This window comes from Pteropus alecto, unplaced genomic scaffold (genome assembly GCF_000325575.1).
Source record: "Pteropus alecto unplaced genomic scaffold, ASM32557v1 scaffold461, whole genome shotgun sequence".
Taxonomy (NCBI): Eukaryota; Metazoa; Chordata; class Mammalia; order Chiroptera; family Pteropodidae; genus Pteropus; species Pteropus alecto.
Window position 1 is genome coordinate 1,183,277 of NW_006431079.1, and position 6,123 is coordinate 1,189,399.

The window sequence follows — 6,123 nt, forward strand, 5'->3', positions numbered from 1 at the left end:
CAACTCCAGATGTCACTCACTCTAAAGAAGGTACCTCGGCCATAATATCATCAATACTGATGAAACTAAGCTAAAACATCTGGTCAATTTTTTTTTGTGGCGGGGGTCAGGGGGACTGGGTACAGTGAACTTTATTGATGGTGGACAACAAGGTAGGACTCCCTAAGCCCCTCCTCTCCTTCTCCAGGGGGTCTGGGATGGAAATGAGAGTCAGGAGATTCTCAGTGTGATGGGGGATTGATTTGGGGCAAGGACTCCCCAGTAGCTGAGGGCCTCTCTTCCTCTCACTGGGGCTGGTAGTCCAGGGTGCTCTTATTCCTTGGAAGCCATGTGGACCATAAGGTCCACCACCCTATTGCTGTAGCCAAATTCATTGTCATACCAGGAAATGAGCTTGACAAAGTGGTCATTGAGGGCAATGCCAGCCCCAGCATCAAAGGTGGAAGAGTGTGTATCACTGTTAAAAGTCACAGGAAACAACCTGGTCCTCAGTATATCCCAGGATGCCCTTGAGGGGACCCTCCGATGCCTGCTTCACAACTTTCTTGATGTCATCATATTTGGCAGCTTTCTCCAGGTGGCAGATCAGATCCACAACTAACACGTTGTGGGTAGGAACACAGAAGACCATGCCAGCAAGCTTCCCATTCAGTTTAGGAATGATCTTACCCACAGTATTGGCAGTACCGGTAGTAGAAGCAGAGATGATGTTCTGGGCAGCCCTGCAGCCATCATACCACAGCTTCCCAGAGGGGCCTTCTGGGTGGCAGTAATGGTATGGACTGTAATCATGAGTCCTTTCACAATGCCAAAGTTATTGTAGATGACCTTGGCCAGCGGGGCCAAGCAGCTGGTTGTGCAGGAAGCATTACTGACAATCTTGAGGGAGCTGTCATACTTCTCATGGTTCTCACCCATCACAAACATGGGGGCACCAACAGAAGGGACAGAAATGATGACCCTCTTGGCTCCACCCTTCAACCTTCTCCAAAGTAGTGAAGACACCAGTGGACTCCACAACATATTCAACACCAGCATCACCCCATATGATGTTGGTGGGACCACGCTCCTGGAAGATGATGATGGGCTTTCCGTTGATGACAAGCTTCCCTTTCTCAGCCTTAACTGTGCCTTTGAACTTGCCATGGGTAGAATCATATTGGAACATGTAGACCATGTAGTCGAGGTCGATGAAGGGGTCATTGATGACAACAATATTCACTTTGCCAGAGTTAAAAGCAGCCCTGGTAACCAAGCACCCAATGCAGCCAAATTTGTTCACTCCACTCTTCACCATCGCGCCTCAGGGGCATGGCTGGCACTGAGCAGAAAGACACAGCTGTCTGTCAAACAGGAGGAGCAAAGAGACATGCAGTCAATTTTTAAAACTACAACACATAATTTGTAAGCATATATTTATCCATTAAACCCTTTTTTTACTTAAACAAGCCTGGAGTAGTTTCTTTGACTACACTGATACATGTCATGACTGTCTCAGTTCAGTTTCCAGAACTGATGTTCAGATTTTGTTCATCAGCACTTCTCTTTTTTTCCATCTAGGAAGATGAAAGCTTTGGGGTCCAATCTGCTCAAGACCTTCTGATGAAGATTCAGACCACTAAATGGAGAAGCTCCAAGACTAACTTTCCCTCCCTAAAGTTTTATCTTTCCTTTCCAGTCTTTACACCTAATATTTCTTTCTTTCCTTATAACATTTGGCCAAGACCTTCAGCACCATGTTAAATTGTAGCAATGATAGTGGAAATCCTAATCTTAAAGAGAATGAATGCAGCTAGTTTTCCATTATGAATGACATTTGCTGTAGAGTTTTAGTAAACAATATATCAAAATAAATTACTCTCTTATTACTGACTTGTTGCAATTTTTATAATATACAGGTATTGAACTTTATCAAAAGTTTTCCTACATCTTTCAAAATAATATGATTTTTTCTTCTTAATGTAGAGAAATTACACTGAGAAATTCTTCTGATGTTTAACCATCCTTAAGTCTTGGGATTCTACTTATTCTTGATGTATTTTCTAAATATGAGCTGGATTTAGATATATTGTAGAATTTTTGTAAATAGAATGAGTCTATAATTTTTTTTTTCTTTTACTGCATTATTCTCATCAGATTTTGGAATCAAAATTACATTAGACTCATACAATGAACTAGTGGGTTTTCTCTCTGGAAAAGTCTGTATATGATAGGAATAAACTGTTCCTTGAAAATGTATTAGAACTTATCTTAAAAACACCTAGGTTTTGAGAGAGAGGTTCTTGATTACCTTTGCAATTCCTTTAATGCATTTTGGTCAATGTTAAGTTTTGTTTTTTCTTGTGCCAGCTGTAGCATTGTATATCTTTTGTTTTACTAGGAATTTATCCTTTTCTAGTTTTTCCAATATACATTTAACTCAGTAAAATTAAATGCTTCCTATTGTACATATAGCCATTTTTCCTTCAGTCTGCATTTGCACATTTTTTTGCCTTGATCAATCTTGCCAAATGTCCTTTTCAATGGACCAACTTGTATTATTAATATTCTCTATTGCTTTTTTGTTCATTTAATTTCTGCTGTTTATTTTCTTGTTTTGTTTTGGGGCTTTATTGCTCTATTCCAAAATATTTATGCAATTTGTTTTGTTTTTAATTAAGCTATTCAAGATAATTGTAAATTGATATGTAGTTTGTAAAAAATAATACAGAGATCTCATTTACCTTTTACCCAGTCTCCTCTGAAGGCAATTCTCTTAGAAAGCACAATTACCTCAACTAGGCTATTTACATTGATAGTCAAGATACAGAACAGTCCCATCACCAAGATACAGTTCCATCACCACAAGGATCCCTTACGTGTCCTTTTTATAGCCACACATTTGTCCTACACCCACCTCTTTCTTAACCCCTGATCTCTACTCCATGTCCAGAATTTTATCATTTCTAGAATGTTATAGAAATGAATCATATAGTATGTAATATATTGTTTTCTCAGTATAATTCCCTGGAGATTCCTCCAGGTGATTGTATGAATCAACAGTTCATTGTTTTTTATTGTTGAGCAGTATTCCATGGTATGGATGCACCACAGTTAATTCATCCATTGAAGAACATTTGGATTGCTTCCAGTTTGGAGCTATTATAAAGCTCTTATACACATTTATATACAGGCTTTTGTGTGAACTGTCTATTTCTCTGGAATAAATGCCCAGGAGTGCAATTGCAAGATCACGATAGTTGCATGTTTAGTTTTAAAAAGACACCACCAAACTGCTCTCGGATTGACTATACCATTTAACATTTTCACCAGCAATACATGAATGAGTGATGCAGTTTCTTCACGTTGCCAACATTTGGTGTCAATTTTTTTATTTAGCCACTCAGATAGGCATATAGGGATAGCTCATTGTGGTTTTTTGATAATTTGCATTTTCTAAGGGTTAATGATGTTCAACATCTTTTCACGTTGTTATCTGTATGTCCTTTTTGGTGAAATGTTTGTTCATATCTTTTGCCCATTTTCTAATTGGTTTTAGTTAAATTTTGATAATTCTTTATACATTCTAGATACCAGGCCTGTGTTGATACGTGGTATGCAAACATCTTTTTTTCCCACTCTGTAGCTTGTTTTGTCATCATCTTAAGATCTTTTGAAAACAATTTTGAAGTACAATTTATTAATTATTCCTTTTATGAATCATTCTTCTGGTGTCAAGTGTTAAGAACTCTGCCAAAGATTCTTGGTACTCTTGGTACCAAAGATTTTGCCTTTTCCTAAAAGTTTTAGTTTTACATTTACGCTTTTTATTAATTTTAATTTATGTATAAGGTTTAAAGTTTAGGTAGAAGTTAAATGTTTTTTGCCTATTGCTCAAGCACCATTTATTTAAAAGACTATCTTTCCTCCACTGAATTGCTTTTGCACCTTTGTCAAAAACCAGTTGAGCATATTTATGTGGGTCCTCCTTCTGGGGTCTCTGTTCCACTGATCTATATGTCTACCCCTCTACCAAAACCAGCAGTCTTGATTACTGTAGCTATAAATTTTGAAATCTAGAATTGGTTCCTCCCACTTTACTTGAGATCATTTTAGCTATTCTAGTTCCTTTGCCTTTCCATATACATTTTCAAATAATCTTGTCTATATCTATAAAATATCTTGCTGGGATATTGATGGAGGTAGCATTAAACTTAAAGATGATATAAAGTATTTGGTAAGGTGGATAATTGCCAAAATTTTTCTGTATAGCTTTTGGCTACACAAAAATAGGAAAAATAACCTCTACCCATATGTAAGGCTTAGGAGATTTTGTATCACAGGTTAAAAAGAAAAAATATCATTGTTTATTAAAGCTGCGATAAAGTCCACCTTTTACACATGTAAACTACAGTGAATGATAATTTACACACCAGGTAAGCTTCAGCTTTTTTGATTTATTCTACTCATTTTCAAAAAGCCAAAGAGAACTTTAAAAAAGACTCCTTTATAGAGACATTAAGTATACATATCTCGGAAACCTAGCTGTTTACCTGTATGTACTTCTCTCTCCAATTTAAATTGCTTTAAGGTTCTCAAAAAACAACAGTAAAATGAAAGGTTAAAAATTTTTCATGTTCTTAGTTGAAAATGTGCAACAGAATTTCAAGAGAACATATTTTTATTCAATGGTTTTTTTAATTAAAATTTTTATTAAAAAATCATTGGGGAAAAAATAATCATTGGGGTAACATTGATCAACAAAATCCAATGTTTCAAATGTACAATTCAACAGTATGTCGTGTATATATATATATATTGCATTATGTGTTCACCACCCACAGTCAGATTTCCTTCTATCACCAAATATTTGACCCGTTTACCCCTATTCACCTCCCCACTTCCCTCTGGTAACCATTAATCCACTGTTCATGTCCATGAGTCTCTGCTTGTCATGTTTGTTTGCTTTTTAATTTATATCCCACACGAGTGATATCATGTAGTTTTCATTTTTTTCTGATTTCGCTTAGCATGATTATCTCAAGATCCATCTCAAGATATCACAAACGGCAGTATTTCATCTTATGGCTAATGTTCCACTGTATAAATATATCAGCTCTTCTTTAGCCAATCATCTACTGTAGGACACTTCAGTTGCTTCCATGTCCTGCCACTGTAAATGTTGCTGCTACTGAACAACAGGGTGCATATCTCTTTGTGGATAAACATTTCCAGATTTTGGGGGTAAATAGCCAGAAGAGGGATTGCAGCGTCATATTTTGTTTTTTGAAGAAACTCCATACTGTTTTCCACAGTGGTTATACCAATTTGCAGTCCCACCAGCAGTGTATGAGGGTTCCTTTTTTTCCCACATTCTCTGCAACACTTATTTGTCCTGTTGATGATAGCCATTCTAACAGATGTGAGATGGTTACGCCATTGTTTTGATTTGTATTTCCCCAATCGTTAGTGAGGTTAAGCTTCTTTTCACGTCTGTTGATCATTTGTATGTCTTCTTAGGAGAGGTGTCTGTTCAGGTCCTGTACCCATTTTTTAATTGGATTTTTTTGTTGGTGTTATTGAGTTGTATGAGTTCTTTGTATATTTTGGATATTAGGCCCTTATCAGAGGCATTGTTTGCAAATATATTTTCCCATTTGAATGGCTGCCTCTTTACTTATGTTGAGTTTAATAGAGTCCCATTTATTTTTGCTTTTACTTCCCTTGCTTTGAGATCAAATTCATAAAATCCTCTCTAAATTCAAGCTCTGTGGGTTTAGTACCTATGTTTTCTTCTATGCAATTTGTTTCAGGTCTTATATTCAGGTTCTTGATCCATTTGGAGTTAATTTTGGTGTGTGGCGATAGACAATAGTCTAGTTTCATTCTTTTGTATGTGGCTTTCCAGTTTTCCCAGCATCATTAAAGAGGCTTTTCTTTCTCCTTAATTAAAAATTTTTTTTAATACAGATACTACCATGAAGTAAATTCAAAGTTCTACATTTCATTTTTTTCAGTACAATTTATGCATATTACATTTAAGTTTGCATTTATTGTCTTAGAAATATCACACTCAAGGTAATAGAGCTCCAAAGAGAGGCCATTAAGTAGAGAACTGTCTCAGTGCATCAACTTCCTAGTTAG

At 36.4% G+C, this 6,123-nt stretch overlaps 1 pseudogene; it reads right to left on the reverse strand.

Moving 5' to 3' along the window:
• Positions 1 to 312: 312 nt before the first annotated feature.
• Positions 313 to 1,297, reverse strand: LOC102884883 (annotated as a pseudogene).
• Positions 1,298 to 6,123: the final 4,826 nt, after the last annotated feature.